Source organism: Thermobia domestica, chromosome 17 (assembly GCF_964235325.1).
Source record: "Thermobia domestica chromosome 17, izTheDome1.hap1.1, whole genome shotgun sequence".
NCBI lineage: Eukaryota > Metazoa > Arthropoda > Insecta > Zygentoma > Lepismatidae > Thermobia > Thermobia domestica.
In genome coordinates, this window is record NC_137470.1 from 29,499,821 (window position 1) to 29,519,120 (window position 19,300).

Genomic DNA, 19,300 nt, shown 5'->3' on the forward strand with positions numbered 1-19,300 from the left:
TCGAAAAATTGGATTTCTTATTTCTTCCAAAAATTCATTAATTTCAAATCTTCTCACCTCAACTATATCTTACTTATCCAATTAATTTCAATATCTATTTAATACCAATGACTGCAATAAAGGAAAAATCTTCACCGAGAAAAAAAAAATATTGGTTTTCCTTGTCTGGGTTTCCAACCACGAAATTTACGGCAGTATATACGTGTCTTAGCCCACGTTTTTAAAAGTTAACTGATTCACAGAACGTGCCTCATTAACTTGCTTAACTACTTATTAATAGCTTTCACTTATTTTACTCGCACACTGAGAAAAAATGTATGTGGCGTACGTAAAAACATTGCTTACTTGTGTAAATCCTGTAGTTTTTGTACCTAACGTATACTAAACGTATAACTGAAAAAGTATATTTTAACATACTTTCCGTATAAGTTTTCCGAATAAACGTACTTTCCGCACGAACGAAAGAACTGTATGGAGGCGGTCATGATCTCACATACAGATGGCCGTATGTAACTTACAGCTGACGTACGTAATGTACGGAAGACTGTTAGATGTCAGACATCCTGCAACGACATTGTGTAATATCTAAGCGGGAAAGAGGGCAGTACGTATATAGCATATGGATAACGTATGTTAAGTATTGATTTCTGTAGTACACATAAGGATCCCGTATATTTGTACACTATACCGCTGTCCGAATAACGGATTTTTCTCAGTGACCTTAGCTCGTTTTTCTATTAAGCTAGAACTACAGGGACACGAACACAGAAATATCGAGGAGAGTTAAGATTCCAAAGGCTCTTCCACCGGGAATTGAACCAATTACCACATACACCAAAAACGCACGTGGTAGCCAATAGACCAGCGAGGATGGCACCAACTCGACTACTCGGACGATTGACAACATTATCACTATACACATGATTAGTTCAAGAACGGAATCGTTCCCGACTTCTGATTGTAAGGATTTTTTTTTTTTTTTTTTTTTGCCAATGAAAAATTTTCCATAGCAAACTCCTCAAATTTCATTCTCAAGCCGTTATAGGGTACCTTTATGGAGAGTTTCGCATCTTTATCTCACTAAGAAGTACCTAATGGTTATGAACAGTTTTTCGCCCATAGAAAATTCCATAGCACGTTCCTTACATTTCCCATGAAAAATGATCCATGAAAAATTTACCATAGCACATTCCTTTTTCACAATCAAGTCATTATAGCACAGCTTCACGTCATTATCTCATTGGGAACTAGCAAATCAATGTGATAAGTGAGTAAATGAAAAGTTTTCTGCTTTGCTAAGGACAGTTTTTCGCTCTTGAAAAATTCCCCATAGCACATTCCTCACATTTCGGAATTTGTTCACACTTAAGCCATTATAAGATACTTTTATGAAGAGTTTCACGTTTCTGTCTCATTGGGAAGTACCTAATCAACTTGATGACAGTGAGCGAAGCGATTTTTTTCCTGGCTAAGGACAATTTCTCGCCCATAAAAAACCCCATAGCACATTAATCATATTTCGGACTTTTTTCTGTACACGAGTCATTATAGGGTGCTTCTATGCAAAGTTTCACATCTATATCTCATTGGGAAGTACAGATGGTAACAAGAAAAATGGAAACACCTGAACGAAATTGCAAATTACCAGATTAATATGGTGTCGGGCCACCTTTCGCCTTCAGAACAGCCTTGATGCGACGTGGGATGGAGGCATAGAGGTCGTGAATAGTAGCAAGTGGAATTTTACACCATTCCTCGTGCAGGGCATCGGCCAGTTCTGTGAGAGAGGATGGAGGTGGAAATCGTCGCCGGAGTCGTGTTTCCAAGACGGACCACAAATGTTCAATTATGTTGAGACCTGGGGATTGGATGGGCCAGGGAAGGTGTTGAACTTCATCCCGATGTTCCTCAAAACACGCTGCAACAACGCCAGCTGTGTGAATGGGTGCATTATCATCCTGGAAGATGGCATCATTGTCCGGGAACAACATCCGGACCATAGGATGCAAGTGGTCTCCTAAAATGGCGACATAATCGTTGGCAGTGATTCGTGCGCTAAGTGTGACCACAGGATCCAATGAAAACCATGATATGGCGGCCCACAGCATCACCGAGCCGCCGCCATGTTTCACAGTTGGGCGGAGACACTGCAGATCATAGCCTTCTTTGGGCGTTCTCCATACATAAACACGGCCCGTGGTTGGGAATAGGGTGAAGGATGACTCATCCGACCATATCACACGTTTCCAGTCCTCAACGGTCCAAGTTGCATGGTCGCGGCACCATTTGCGGCGTGCGAAAGCGTTATGGTCCCTGATGAGCGGTTTGGCCCGTGCAACACGACCCCGTAAGTTCATGTCATGTAATTCGCGGCGGACTGTGATTGTCGAAACAGGGTGGGGGAGGTGTTGATTGAGTTCCTTCGTCAATTGCTCCGAAGTGGCACGACGGTTCTGCGTGACAATGCGCTTTAATACCCGGCGTGACCTGTCACTCATGATTTTCTTCCGCCCACTGTTCCGCTTCCCCGATGTGGTTTTCCCGTGTGTTGTGTGGGCCGTCATCACCTTCGACACTGTCCCACGCGACACACCTAACACAGTAACCACTGCCGTCACACTCACTCCACATAACCACGCACCAACAATTTGCCCTCTTTGAAAATCTGAGAGGTCTCCAATTTTACACTACCTCCGTCTGCTGCAGCCACTGGACACTGCTGTTTCACTGCGCCTGACGTAGTATGGAGACCGACCTAACCCACCACCACCAGCGGTCCGGCGCTGCGGACGCCACGACACCACTGCCAACCCATACATCTGACGTGTTGCCAACTACAGGTGTTTCCATTTTTCTGATCACCATCTGTATCTATTCAATTTGATGGTTCAGAGAATGAACCGATTTGTTTGACTAAGGGCAGTTTTTCGCCCATGAAAAAACTCCCATTGCACTTCCTTACATTTCGGACTTTTTCCATATTCAAGTCATTATAGGGTACCTTTATGCAAAGTTTCACGTTTCTATCTCATTGGAAAGTACCTAATCAATTTGATGAGTGAGTGAGTGAAACGATTTCTTGCTTGGGTAAGGACAGTTTCTTGCCCATAAAAACTTTCCCATAGCACCTTTCTCAAATTTCGGATTTTTCCATACTTAAGTCGTTATAAGGTATCTTTGTGCAGAGTTTCACGTCTCTGTCTCATTGGGAAGTACCTAATCAATTTGATGAGTGAGTGAGTGAAACCATATTTTTCTTGGCTAAGGACAGATTTTGCCCATAAAAATATTTCCATAGCACATTCCTCAGATTTCTGACGTTTTCCATACTCAAGTCATTATAGGGTAATTTTATGCAAAGTTTAAAGTTTCTATCTCATTGGGAAGTACCTAATCAATTTGATGAGTGAGTGAGTGAAACGATTTTTTTTCCTGGCTAAGGACAGTTTTTACCCATAAAAAAATTTCCCATAGCACATTCCTCAAATTTTAGACTTTTTCCATACTCACGTCATTATAGGGTACCTTTTTGCAAAGTTTCACGTTTCTATCTCATTGGGAATTAAATAATCAATTTGATGAGTGAGTGAGTGAAACGATTTCTTGCTTGGTTAAGGACAGTTTTTTCCCTATAAAAAATTTCCCATAGAATATTCCTCAAATTTCGGACCTTTTCCATACTCAATCATTATAGGGTACCTTTATGCAAAGTTTTAAGTTTCTATCTCATTGGGAAGTACGTAACCAATTTGATGAATGAGTGAGTGAAACAATTTCTAGCTAGGCTAAAGACAGTTTCTTGCCCATAAAAAATTCCCCATAGCACATTCCTCAGATTTCGGACTTTTTTCATACTCAAGTTATTATAAAGTACCTTCGTGCAGAGTTTGACGTCTCTGTCCCGTTGGGAAGTACCTAATCAATTTGATGAGTGAGTCAGTGAGTCTGAAAACTGCATATTTTAGGGGTCCAGTACTGGAATATGGGTGAGGGTGGGAATGTGGGATTTGGCATATGAGTACATCTCTCGGATATCTCCTTAAATTCTAAATTTCATGTTTCTACTCTTAATAGGATCGTTTTTACAAAGCCTCGAAATCAGCGATTTTACCCAAAACTCTTGTTCGTGTATAATATGCTTACGGCAGTGCAGGCCAGTTTTCATTTTCTTCGCGGAACTTGGCTGCCATGCACTGCAGTTCATGTTGATAGTTAGGATATATTTTCGTAGCAGGAAGATTTTCGTTCTTTCTTCTCTCTCTTAGGTATTTCAACACACTTATTAAGTTTTTAAGAATTTATAATGCTCTAACAGCAACTTCATCTTTCCAACCTAACGTATAGCATAAAATTCCTTTGGAAATTTTGTTGAACTAGTAAAGAACACAATCTGCTCTTCTTGCTGGTGTGTTTTTAAATACATTATATAAAACTCTTAGAAAGTCTACGATAATTCCACTCGGTAGCTTTTATAGCAGTTTTAGTCACGCTGTGTAGACCACGTGTTACAAACTCCAAGATAACTGGACCACCATCTATATCCTTAAGTTCCCTAAAAAAACTTAACATTACCATTTCGTCCATCAACGAAGACCTGCAAAAGACGTCTCAAGTGAAAAGACTGAAGTTTACCTTTAAACGAGACTATTAAATGTTATTGTAGAACGTCCTAAGAACGATGATCCAAAATACTTACTAACAACCTGATCTTCCTTGTTACTACAAAATCTAACTATAAAGTCCATTTGTTCAGTTTGGCTTACTTTATTTAAATTTTCATCAAATGAAATACTAAAACAATCACTATTATATTCAAACTATTTGAACAAACTTCGGGAACTAATTCCCGGCACCGAAACCAGCAAAAACGTCCTCGGGAACTTTGATCAGTGAGGGATAGTTTCGGCGATATGAGGTGCCGAAAGCATGGAAAAATGAACTTCAGAGGGATGTAATTTGAAAACAACGCAACGTAGAGAGTGCGGTTTAGAACATGACACCCGAAATCATACCTGCTTGATTGAAAAATGAATGTTTCAAACAGGATTTGAAAAAACCCGGGCTTTTTTGAAGAAGCCCAACCCACCTGGGCCCATATGGGTATTTTCGGGTTTATTTGGATTTAACAGTTTTTCTGTTCGAAATATTTCAATGTCTTTGGGACTTGTGTAGAAATGAAAGTTTGCATGTAAATGTGATGTATATTTCAAGATTGTCATTGTCACAACTTGCAACAATTTTCTACTCACTACTGTTTTGAAAAAATGGCCGCCATTTGAAATTTTACATTCGATCGCCGAGAAAATCTACACAGCAAATTTAGCATATCTCGTGCTTCCACCGCCAAAATATACACAGGAAATTTAGTGTGTCTCGTGCTTGTACTCTGAAAATTTTAACTTAAAAGGCCGAAAGTTGTACCCTGTAGTGTGTGTGGTAGAGGCAGACAAACGAGTTGAGTTGATTTTGTATTTAACGTCCCTATATGAGACGGGACCTACTGATTAACGTGGAATCCGAACCACATGAGTTCCCTCCGGGAAGCAAACCCGGGTCTCGCACGCCGAAGACGCGTACACTAACCGCTTAGCCATGAAGGAGCTCGGCAGACAAACGAACAAATGTAGATCAAGTCATCCAGAAGCGTAACTGACGATTGCCAAATATGAATACCAGAAGGGGTCTATTAATTTAAAACAAAGATACAATTCATGTTGTATGAAATAAATAAATGTTTCAAAATGTCTTATATGAAATTAACATCTTCCAGCGTAAAATAAATAGTTTTATTGTTGAAGTATTCATTTCCGATCGTTCTGCGTTTAATTCGGGAATTTCCGAGCACTTCTTTCACGGCGTGTACATCAAAACTTCCACTAGTACGGACATTTGAACTCAGCACTTGAAATAGTAAGCGTTACATAGTCTTCGGAACCCCGAGCATTAAGCTTCTTAAATTTGACAAGAACTTTTACGCTATTGCTGGTGTTGATTCTACAGAATGCTTATTTGAAAAGTGGAAACAAATGACTGAACTAAACTGTTGTTGTTGGAAAACCAAATTTTAGTTGCAGAACTTCTGTTTTACGTCAAAGGTAAGAAATAATACCAATAGTTTTACTAATATATTTACATATGTACTATTAGTACCGGTACCTATGACCTTAAACCCGTAAAACGTATGAGTGATAACGTCCCTCGGTGTCGTCGAGTGGACGAGCACATTATTCACGGAAAGTATTTTCTAAAGTACAAAATTGCTTATTTTACTTCAAAAGGCTATACGCATAATCCATCCATTAATTTGTTCTATAACTATCTTAAGCTAAGTTTTTTTTTTAAAAAAATTCATTTAGTGCATTCAGAACTTTATAAAGGTCTTATGTTGAATGTTGTATACCTTAACGCGAAAGCCTCTAATTCGCCCAAGGAAAGTCTAAAATCTGATAAAAGTCACTTACAATATGATCACCTTAGTTGTATCAATAATATACTAACAAATAGCTCAAAAACCCAGGTGGGTTTTAAAGTGAGTTTTTTTCAGATGGGTCCAACCCTGGTTTCAAACCTTCGCAAGTTGTCTGCGAGGGATTCCTCAGAGGAATGTAGGGATTACTCGGCATGTTACAATTATTGACGTCCAGGCCAAACCGCTTAAGCTAAAAATTGAAATTTGGAAAGTTCATAGGATTTGTAACGATAAGATTTTACTTTGACTCGGACACTGACTTCAGTCGGTTCTTATAGGGTGAAACTGTTTGTGCCTCACTCACTTGTTGGAACTGTTTGTACCTTTAGTGCTGTCACATGGTATATAATCACTTTTCGTGGTCCTGCGTAGTGTAGTCGCTAACGCTCTCGCCTTCGGTGCGAGCGATCCCAAGTTCGATTCCAAATGGGAGCACTCGGTCGAAAAAGTGTAAAACGTTTTTTCAGGTCAGCCACCCTGAATGAGGTTTTCCTGGGTTTTCCTCATTCACACCAGGCAAATGCCGGGGTGGCACCTAACTTATACGTCCCAGGCCGCTTCCTTCCTTATTCAATCCTTTCTTCCTTCTCTTTCCCTGGATTGTGTGCTTGCCGAGCGACGTCATCCTTCATCCTCCGCCGAGGGACATCATTAAAACGTGAAGGGCTAACTGCCCTTAGATACCGAAAGCCCAGAAATCTAAATCCTAAATCCCTATAGTCACTTTTCACACAACCTTATTGATAAAAAACATGATTTACTCAGATTACGAAACATAGCTGAGTGAATGGAGTTAAAAGCCCCGGACGGCCTGTTTTATTCCACCCTTACTCCCCATGATAACACCACGAGACATTACGTCACGATCGGGTGCTGCAACTTCCTAAACTGCTCCGACAACCGGGTCAGATGAATCGGTTACGGTCACTGTCCGAGTCAAAGTAAAAACTTGCCTTTTTAACGTACGAGAGGGTACCACTACGGAATGATTATTGAAAATTGGACAGGGAAAGAAACTTGGTATTTGAACTAAAATTCGACATGCTTGCAGGTTTATTAGGTACGAAACCAGCCGTGTGGGAATAACGTTTATTATCATAAAATGTTCAAACCTGGGAATCCCGAAAGATACATGAAACTTGATATTTTGAACTGGAATTCGGTACGGTTATAGGTTTGTGAGGTGCAAATCTCTAGGCAAATAAAAACGGGATCTGAGATGGATGCTAATGCAATATACGAAAGCAAACATTTTACCTTAAACTTTTATCAAGAAAATTTTAAGAATTCCCTGAATTTTCCAGTCGATTTGAAATTCCCTGAATTTTTAGGTTTTCCAGGCGCGCAGTAACCATAAAAAAGTTTTATTTCCTTTAAAAAAATATATCGTACGTACCAAAAAGTTAAAAAAAAAATATTTTTTTAATAACATTACTATTAAAAATCTATTTATGCATAGCTCAGGACAAAAAAAAAAAAAAAAATAAAATAAAATAAAATAAAAATAAAAAAAAATAAAAAATGGGAAGCGCTCTCATATTATTTGTAATCTAAATTGATTGTATCAAAACACACTTCAAGCTTTTCTTATTCGTCATGCTGAAATATTTTTAAAAGTAGAGAAGTAATTTTCTTAAAAACAGAATTATTTTTTCCTATTTATTTTTTTCTTGGGCCGCGGTGGTTCAGTGATAAAGCGTTCTTCTTTGGTACATGAGGTTTTTGGGGAACAAACACCGTGTGCGTGGGTTTTTTCGGGGTTCTCCCCTTTTTCCCACTTTCTTCGTTCATTCATTTCTCATCATCACCGACTCCTTTAGTCTAGAAAACCTAAGTGTGAGATATAAACCAAAGATTTCATTTGTTTTATTCTTGAAGAATGCTTTTTTTTCTATATCTTGTTTAAAATACATTTGTCTACCAGAATCAATTACCCGCTTCGCTGGGTTAAATTAAGAAAAAATAGTAATATGTTTCGTTAGGCTATCAGTTTTTACTATTACAAAAGCGCTCGTCGATATTGGTCATTTTCGATGATTTTTATATATCCTCTCTCCTCCCCATGTTGCCGGCCATGGCATCGGAAGTGTCCTTGTTTATCTCAGTGACCCCGAAAAGTCTGAATCCGTCACTGATATTGGTCATTTTGATTCCTCCCATAATTTTTGCGGGGCTGAATTTGGATTAAAATGTCATCAAAAGTGTCACTGTTCATCTCAGCGACCTCAAAAACTAGATTCGACATTAATATCGGTCACTTTCGATTATTTGTAAATGTATTTCCCCTCCTTTAAGTTAGATCGTGAAAGTGATATGACAAAAAAACATCTCATGTTCGAACTTCATCTAGGTTGAAAATTTCATCAAGATCGGTCCGGTAGTTCATGAGTTATTAAGTTTTATTTATTTTTATATTTCTCCCCTCCTACCTCCTCCCCTAAGTTCTATCGTCAAAGTGAATATATAAGTACCATCCCAGGCCCGAACCTCATCTATGTTGAAAATTTGATTGAGATGGGTTGGGTGGTTCAAAAGTTATTAAGTGTTATTTATTTTTATATATCTGTCCCCTTCCCTAAGCTCTACCGTCAAAGTGATATGATAAAAAAAAAAATCAGGTCCGAAATTCATCCATATTGAAAATGTGATTAAGATCTGTCCTGTGGTTAAAGCGTAAAGAAGTCACAAAGAAAGTCACTTTTATTTATTTTTTTACATATATCTCCCGTATCCCCCAACCCTTCGTTGCACTCTAAAAGTGAAACGAAGAAAACATCTCAGGACCCAAACTTATCTATGTTGAAAGTCTGATCGAGATCGGTCGGGTGATTCAAGAGTTATTAAGTTTTATTAATTTTCATATATTTCCCCTCCTTCCCTCCCTCTCCCCTAAGATGTACTGTCAAAATGAAATGATAAAAAAATTGTCAGGTTTGAATTTCATATCTGTTGAAAATTTGATTGAGATCGATTGGGTGATTCAAAAGTTACTAATTCACGAACATAGTCACTTTTATTTTTATATTTATTAATTTTTGTATATCTCCCCTCCACCCCCTCCCTTACGTTGCTCGTCAAAGTGAAATGATAAGAATCATGCCAGTCTCGAATCTCATCTACATTGAAAATTTGATCAAGATCGGTCGGGTAGTTCAAGAGTTATTAAGTTTTATTTTTTTTTCTCTGTCCCCCTACCCTAAGTTCTACCATCAAAGTAAATAGCTAAAAACACTCCCAGGCCAGAATCGCATCTACGTTGAAAATTTGATAGAGATCGGTAGGGCGGATCAAGAGATTAAGGGCTACCGATCACTGGCAACATTTTTCGGGCAACTTCTTGTTGCTCAGGCTAAATGCATTGAGTCTTATGAAAGTCCGCTCACTGATGCGACAGCGACAGAAAAGTTGCCGAAGCGTCGCCAAGCAGGGCGACGGAACAGTTCCGCAACATCTAAAAATGCATTGAGTCTTATGGGAGTCCGTCCACTGCGGCGACAGAAAAGTTGCCGAGGTACCTCCAAGCATACAGATAAAAAATAAATGTTTACAACTTTTTTCAGGTAACAGTTCGTTCCGTATGTAGCGCGTGAAAAGAAGTGTTTGCAACGGAAGCCAATACATGTATGTTTTTATTGATGAAGACAATGAGAAATTAATTCAGGAAATAGAGAAACGACTAGCATATATATATATAAAAGTTTGCAAGAATAGTTATTCAGATATAAATTTAAAAAAGAAATTGTGGGAGTAAGAATGTTTCGTCGTTATAAGAACCTGGGATGAGCTTTCCAGCCAAGAAAAAACAACAAAAGTAGGTAATTATTCGATAACTACACATCGCTGCCATACTACTATTTTTATTAAATTCCCACCAGGGTGGAAAAAAATCATGATTTTTTTTAAAAAAATCATTTTTGTTGATTTTTTTGATTTAAATCGATTTTTCTGATTTAAATCAAATCTTTCTCCTCGTAAATTACAAGTCGCGAACTGAAGAAAAAGCATTAGGAATTAGTATTAAATACTAATTATGCCATTTAAGTGAAAGTATTAGGGTTGAATTTTGAATTAATCCCCAATTGTTAACCTATATCAATCCCAAACAATGTTTCTTAACCCTTTTAAATTACGGCTTTTTTTAAAGGTAAATTATATACTTTCAGTCAAGCAGCTACATCATCATCCCTATTTATCCTAGGATCATGGTTCATACCTCATCCTCTTCAGAATAGAACAGCCTTTGAAACTGTAACATTCACATTTCCCTATCGTGTCCGTGAAGCGGGAAATTTTGAGAGAAAATGGTATTTTTCTGTCGTTTTTTTTTTTTTTTTTTTTAATTTTGATTCCCTCTGGACTCCCTTGTGTTGTTAATGCACATATCTCAAAATCAACTGGAAAATACTAAGAGATGTACTAAATGTGTATATAAAATTTCAAGCTATCTTGAATAGTAAGGGCGAGGAAAATATTTAACAATGAGTCAAAAACATCCCCACAATGTCCCAGATTACCCGCATGCAACATAAAAATTTCCTCAGACATCCCTATTTATCCTAGGGTCGTGATTTGTACATTATTCTCTTCAGAATAAAAGAGATTTTCAATCGTACCATTCAAATGTCTCCATCGTGTATCTGGGGCGGAAAAATCACAAAAAAAGTGATTTTCTGTTAAAAATATCCTTTTTAACTTTTTACCCCTCTGGACCATCTCTATTTTAAGGTAGAGATCTGAAACACTGAAAAATACTAAGCGGTGCATTGAATAAATGTGCAAAATTTCAATCTTCTAGGTGCAAAAGTAAGCCCGCGCAAAATAATATTCCCCAAATACCCCAGATTCCCGTATAAAACAGGATCTCAGGTAACAGTTTCCTGAAACATCCCTATTTATCCTAGGATCATGGTTCGTACATCATTCTCTTCGGCATAGAACAGCCTTTCAAACGGTACCATTCATATGTCTCCATCTGAATCGCGAAAAAAGCTATTTTGTTAAAAATATCCTTTTTTTTAACATTTTTCTCTCTGGATCCCCCTGTTTCAATGCAGAAATCTGAAAATGCTAAGAGGTGCACTAAACGAGTGTGCAGAATTTCAGTCTTTTGAATGCAAAATGTAAGCCCAACAACAACAAAAAAAAAAAAAAAAAAAAAAAAAAAAAAAAAAAAAAAAAAAAAAAAAAATAGGCATAACAAAAAATCTTTTTAAATTTACGACGTCATCACGCACTATGTCCCGATGCAGAAAGGCGTGAAAGCATATGTAACATGTTCTATAATGTCTCCAGTCTTGGAAAAAAAAAGTAAAAAGGTTTATTGGTACTTTTTTAATCGAATAATGAAGATTTGATTTTTAACAGAATAAAAATGGTAATATAATTTAAAAGGTTAAGCATTAAGGAAAAAGTATAGCAACGTTTATCAAAATGACACATTTCTTTTACAAAAGTTACTAATATTTGGCAGGGGTATATTTTTAAAAAAATGGAACTAGCTTGAGGCACGAAATACATAAATTTCGCCTAAAGTTATAAATCTTTTTAAAAAATCGGAGAGGGAATAGGACCCCTCTAAATACGCTCTATTATCTGGGAACAAACAAGCTAACGCGCACACGAAAGAATTTTCGTCTTAAATGTCGATGATTATTTCTCCGTTGGAATAGTTAACAATTTAAAAACCCAAACCCATTGTTACAAAGAGAAGAGAGCAGGATTGCTCTCTTACCCGTTCAAAACGGGATTTTCCCTAATCATCCAGTGCATGACACTTTTTTTCATACTATGCTGTACATACTGTACATTTGAGTCTCCCATAACCGAAATAACAGAACAGAAACGGGATTTTACTTTTTTTTTCACTTTAAATTATTTTATTTCGGAATTTGATTTAAATCAACGATTTTTATTTAAAAAATCAAGTGATTTAAATCTTGATTTAAATCAATCCACCCTGGTTCCCACAACTAGAAAAATACAGATAAAATTACAATTCTCAATTTTCTATACACTTCAAATGTAAAAAATCAACTGTACAGTATAAAAATGACTGAATTTAAAACGTGAAGAGTACGCGGAAAGAACAAGGAAAGTCATTTTTTTATTTTATGACTATACGCAGAACATCTGAGAGTACAGTCATGGTACAGTGTTGCCGGATTGTAGCTAAGTTTCGTTTTGTTATTTCCAGTCGTTTTATATTTTCGTTGTTGTTGTTATATTTTGGTTTGAATAGTTCTTCCCATTCGTATTATAATTATATACGATGTACAGTGCTGTCATTTTTGTCCCTCATTCACGCTACCTTCATAAGCTTGATAGCATTGGCGTATTTAGGATAAGTTTTTGCTTACTTCTAAAAAGCAAAAACTTTTTAGATCTTAATATAATAATGTTATGTCGTCTGAGCCCATCCCCCTCCCTCGTTGGCAATCTCTTCGAATTATTTACTTTCGCATTTCAGATGGGTGTCTCACTGTCGAAGAAATGATTCGCAGAATACTTATATCTTCCTTTGAACTTCAACACACCCAAATCCTGTGCACGCTTATTCCCAGTGTGAATTGACAAAGAACTATCTCTCATGACCACGTGAAAGTTCACCATGTGAGGATACATGTCTAATAGACCTTTGAGGACGCTCAATCCACCCAATTTTGAGATTATTTTTCTCCAGACCCCACAGATGGACATGTTAAGAAAAACAGTTCTATTCACTATATAGCGTGTAAAATTTTTCCTTCAGCAATCTCTCACTGTATATAGGAGTACCCAGTATTTAATCCTTCTTAAATTCAGCATTAGCGCCCTAACAATAGCACATTCTTCAAAGTCCATCGTACTGTATCTAATCCCGCCAAATTGTGATATCAAATACCCGGCAACTTTTCTATTGCCGTCGTCAGTGAGCGACGGTGTGGCAACAAAAGTGTTTTGTTGCCGTGAAGTTGCTGACTGTAAGCGACAGCGACAAGATAGTTGCGCAACTGTTTTGTCGCCAGTGAGCGGTAGGTCTAAAAGTCAGAAACATAGTCGCTTTCAATTTTATAATATAAATTCGCTTAAAAGTTTCAAGAGCGTATCGCGATAAACGATCATGATTACTTAAGCTCAATAATAGTTGATCCTTCGTATTTTTTTTTTTTCAAGCTAGCCAAATTACAAATGGTAGTAGCTCAGCATACCAAAAATTCAACCATTTAATAGGGAAAAATGATACTTACGTATTTATTTTCGTTTCCTTAACGTGTAAACTTCTGAAAACTCGCTACGTGAAAGTTTTTTTTCTTTCTTTCTTTCTTTCTTTTTTTTTTTTTTTTTTTTACATTTCAAATTTTCGATGTGCAAGTACCGGTAATATTTTTCGCTTATATAATTTATAATTTCCGTCTTTTTCATTATGATTATAATTTTTACCAACAAGCACGAATTTGTGCAGTCATTGCCAAAAGCAATAAAAAACGAACTTAATTCTATTTCCTTACAATTAGCGTGAAATCAAAAATTGTCCTCGAAAAGTGCAAAGGGTAAAAACTGCAAATGTTTGTAAAAAATAATTACTTCTGTACGCAGCTGTACTTGCTTCAACACTGTCAAACTCTAACAGAAAGCACAAATGGTTTAATTTATAAATGTATATGCACTTCTTGTAATAGATGACACCAAAGAATTCGCTTCCCTAATTGAAATATTTTTTTAGCACACGATTATAAACAAAGCACGTTTTTCTTTGGCGTTCACTGCTTAGATTTACCACTAGATGGCAGGCCAATTAGTTATTTAGTGGAAGAGCCAGCTGGGTGTGGAGGTCGTCTGCTATAAGTGTAAGAAACTAAAATAAATATATCGAATAATAGCGGATTGTAATTTATGTTTTTATTACTTATGAAATTGAGAATTTAATGTTGATTGATTACAGTGAGATATTACATTATCTTAGTAAATTCCTGCTTAAATGTTTTTAATATGCTGAATTATCACTGTTGGGGATTCCCCACTCTGCTTTTATCTTTAATATTATACGATTTTTCAACTTCCGTTCGTTAGCGGTTCTTTCAAAACAATTTTCAATTGGTTGGTAGCAACGAGTCTATATGAAACATGGACTTACCGCTTAACGTGAAATCAGATCTACATGAGCTCCTACCGGAATCTAAACAATTTTGTTTCACTGCAATGGTGTAGATTATAATTGGTGATTCAGAGATCCCTCGTGGCTAAGCAGTTAGCGTACCACTTGTAGTGTGGGAGACTCGGGTTCGATTCCCGACGGGAGCTTACGTGGTTCGGATCCCACATTCATCAGTAGGTCCACGTCTCATAGAGCCTCGGTGCTGAAAAGGACGCTAAGCTGAACTCACAGTCACAATAATTGATTATTACACTATAGTTTATAACAAAACTAGTTACGATCCTCATACAGTGGAAGAATTTGTTTTACGAACGCTAATTCAGATCCTGAAAATTTGCCTTTCAAAAGCTGAAAACGCTTAAATAGGTCAGAGAGCATAAGTATAAGCAATGGCATACTCAGAATTTCATCAAAGGGGTTCAAGCACTTAATCTTTTTAAGAAGTAATTTTTGTATAAAAAATTTAATATAGCAAATGTTTATTTTCCCATAAGATCTTGTACAAGGTGGGATTGAAATCCCGAGCCCCCTGGTGTACGCCACTGGTCATGAAATAATGTCACGTAAAAAATAAATAGCGACAAGTGCATAATACATGAATGAAATCATATTTCTAGATTCATGTTTTACTTTTAAACCCTTTAAGCTAAAGGAAAATCTTTGTTTCGGCTTAACGTCTCACAATTATGACCATTAGGCTAAGGGAGACGATTCATTAAGGCAAATGAATGATGATAGAAAAATTGGCGGAATGAGAATGTGAGAGGAAATGGAATACCTCGAGAAAGCGCACGTACACGATGTTGTCCACCATAAACTTACTTGGCAGGGGATCGAACCAAGGACCTGCACACCAGAGGCAAGTGTTCTACTACTGAGCCACCGTGCCCCCCCCCCCATTTAGGCTAATCTTTAAACGGCCACCAGGGATTTGAACGAAATCGTAGACCTTCACGTTGCAGTCACTCGTGACCCCTAATTACCACAGAGTTACGATTGATACATTGTTGGAGGGCTATAGAACATCTAACGAGGTAACATTTCTGACAGTTTCCGCTCGATTCCTAGAAGAAGAAGAAGAAACAAAATGTTTTAAAAGTTAGAAAAATAGACTTAGGAGGGCCCTGGCAACCCTTGCATTCACCCTACGCTGACAAAATTATGTCAATGTGTAGGAAACAGACTTGTGACAATAATATAAAAAATCGCAGTCGTTCCTGCAATGCAATGCAAAATAAAAATTTATAACGAAATTGCTATGAAAACTCCCTGTATATACTTTTCGAAGGACTGCTGCAATCCTTTGAATTGGCGGCTCTGGGACCCTCATAATTATAATAGAGTTATATGATCGATACATCATTGGAAAGCTTGTTGAATACAGAGTCCAACGAGGTTACCTTTGTGCAATTCCCATCCTATTTGTAGAAGTAGTCTTATGTGGAATCATCCTTAAAATAAATGTAATTTACGTTATAAAAACACAGACTCAAAAAAATGGCCGAAGTCTGTCCTCCCACCGTCCTCCCCCATATAAGCAACAAGTACACATACAGGGTATTACCATGCAGTGGACTTCTTCATTGCTTCACATACCAATTTTTATGAGTGTATCCCCAAGGGGGAATGGTGACCCATAAATCTGATGTGAAATTTCCCTACTCTCGATTTAGTATCTATTTACAGGTAGAACTGTTTAATCTAGTATAAAAATACTCACCTATAACTATTGAATTCCACTCTATTATCATAATAGTAAATCTGAGAATCTATCTATGAAAATGCTACAATAGCAATTAAAAGCGCCTGAGCTCCAACCTATAACTTTAGCTTTCAAATATTTCATTTACGGTTATGTGTGATTTCACTTTTAACAGAGACAAACATTTTAAGCATTTGTTCTTTGAATAGTCTAAATTAGTTAACTATATCTTTTTCATAAAATTTATGATATAAAATTATTGTTCAAAGCCTTTGTATTTTAATAAGCCTTCTCTAAAATCAATGCATGTGAATTGTGCTTCCATCTTCCAAGTTCTTTTAAACAATATGTTGAGGACGTTTATATGTTTGTAGTCAGTCATTTCGACAATGAGATCTCGGAAACTACAGGCTCTAGAAAGATGACGTTTTCTCTGACCGATTGGAAATGTTGCGTAAATGTTCAGTTCTAATTGAATATTAAAAAAAAAAACATGGCTATTATTTCTTTATTACACTTTTACGGGTACACTGGAAGTGTTCAAATTAAAAAAAAAACAAAAAAAACTAAAGCATCATATCCTATGTGTTATACATTCCAACACAACATTGTTGTATATTGGGGTTGTATATGTCTCAGGCGTTTGTTTCATGGCCAAATAATAATGGAAAAGGAAGGATAGCCATTTCTCGAGTCTAAGATAAATCTTTATTTTTTGAGTGTTTGGCCAATGAACACCATATATAACTGAATTATAATTAATTGTATATGTAATGTGTTTGTTTTTTACATACTGCATGCAAGAAGAAAGAAAACACTGGTCATACATGAATTAGAAACTCCAACCGGAAGTAGGCTCAAATCTTGCAAACGGTGCGAGATATTGAGAAAAAATAATCGAAAAATCTCCTTTTTATAATTCCCGTTGCCGATTTTTTTTTATCAAGACGTCTTTCACTTGTGTCTGTAAAGGGACATGTACATATGTTGTGAGGAATGGGAAGGAGATTTATGCTCATATGCAAATGATGCGCTGTGTAGAGAGCGCATTTGCCTGGTGTGAATGAGGAGAAACCAGGAACACCTCATTTAGAGTGGCAGGCCTAAAAATGCGTTTTTCACTTTTTCGACCGAGTGTCCCCACCGGAAATCGTACCCGGGACCGCTCGCACCGAAGGCGAGAGCGTTAGTGACTACGCCACGCGGGGCTATATGTAATGTATTATTACATTATATACTTTATATTCAAAGAAATAAAAACACTGATCACACATGACTTAGAAAATGCTTGAAAGTAGACGAAAATATCAAATCTAAATCAACTCCTGGAAATTAGTTTGTAAATCACTGTTTCCATTGACAGACGTTCATCTTTTTCTTTCTAGGGAAGAGAAGATCTTGCTTGTCACACTGAGTATGACAAGCCTTCACCTGTCATCAATGGCCTTCACCTAACCTTAATTCTATCTTAATTTGTAGGTTCAGTTGGAGGACTAAACCAAACATCCCTACGTAAAATCATAGCATTCTTATCAATTAATCACACCGGCTGAATACTAATAGCTTTATTATTAAGCGACATAACATGATCGCTTTACTTTTTATTCTACGCACTACTTTCAACAATTGCAGTCACCCTTTTTATGATAAACAAAATATTCTATATTAATCAAACCTTTTCTAACAAAATTAATGTAACAACAAAGTTAGCTATTTTCACTAGTCTTTTGTCCTTAGGTGGCTTACCATCATTCTTAGAATTTTTACCCAAATGAATTATTATCATAAAAACTGCTGAACAAGTATAATTTATTATTCTCACCTTAATATTAATAACAGCACTAATTACTCTTTTCTACTACATGCGAATTGCTTATGCTGACTTTATTATTAACCACTATGGTCAAACATGAACATCCTTAGTGAGAAAAAAAGCAAGTAACATTGATTAGATAAACATTCATTATTATTTCACTGAGAAGCATAATTATTTTGCCCCTTACAATCAACACTTTCTAAATAAGACTAAGTTAATTAAACTAATGGCCTTCAAAGCCGTAAATGAAAGGTAGCCTTTTAAGTCTTAGTATATTAACCACTACTCCGGAATTGCAGTCCGACATTATAATGTTGACTATAAGACCTAACAGGAGGCTTATTACACCATAAATATATTTACAATCTATCGCCTAACATCTCGGTCATTCTATTTAATTGAAACGATGATTATTTTCTACAAATCATAAAGACATTGGTACAATCCGCGGCAAAAAACCTGCAACATGAGGATGTAAGTTTATTGTGAAGCTACGCCTAACAGCACAGGGAATGAACATAACGTCTAAGTGAAACGAATCACGCCAGGATAAACCTCCGCCTCCTCCCGTGCACACTTATTTTGGAGCAAAAGACCATCATTTCACAATAAACTTATATGCACATGTTGCAGGTTTTTTGCCGCGGATTGTACAATATATCTAATCTTTGGGGCCTGAGCAGGAAAAATAGGAACATCACTAAGCCTTTTTATTCGAGGAGAACTTGGCCGCCCTGATAGACTAATTGGAGACGACCAAATCTATAATGTAATTGTAACCTCCCATGCCTTCATTATAATTTTCTTCATAGTCATGCCAATCATAATTGGTGGGTTTGGTAACTGATTAGTTCCCTTAATATTAGGAGCGCCCGACATTGCATTCCCTCGCTTAAATAATATAAGATTTTGATTGCTACCTCTCTCATTAACTCTCCTCTTAACTGGAAGAATTCTAGAAAGTGGTGCAGGAACTGGATGAACTGTATATCCTCCACTCTCCAGAGCTATTGCTCACGTCGGAGCTTCTGTTGACCTCTCTATTTTCTCCCTTCACCTAGCAGGAGTCCCTTCAATTCTCGGAGCAGTAAATTTCATTACAACTGTAATTAATATACGAACTACTGGAACCTTAGAACGAATACCTCTACTCGTATGATCCGTAGAAATTACTGCTGT

The 19,300-nt window shown here is 36.9% G+C and overlaps 1 protein-coding gene across 4 annotated transcripts in view; it reads right to left on the reverse strand.

Annotated features, from left to right (window-relative positions):
* The window catches only part of LOC145674584 (myb/SANT-like DNA-binding domain-containing protein 3), a 342,109-nt gene extending 327,855 nt beyond the window's left edge, over positions 1–14,254 (reverse strand). For 2 of the 4 annotated variants that reach the window (XM_081744782.1, XM_081744783.1), the window contains exon 1: positions 13,696–14,254. The gene's annotated coding sequence lies outside the window, so the exon portion shown is untranslated. The remainder of the gene's footprint in view (positions 1–13,695) is intronic. The other 2 variants (XM_081744778.1, XM_081744777.1) reach the window with 2 other exon arrangements.
* Between the last annotated feature and the right edge of the window lie 5,046 nt (positions 14,255–19,300).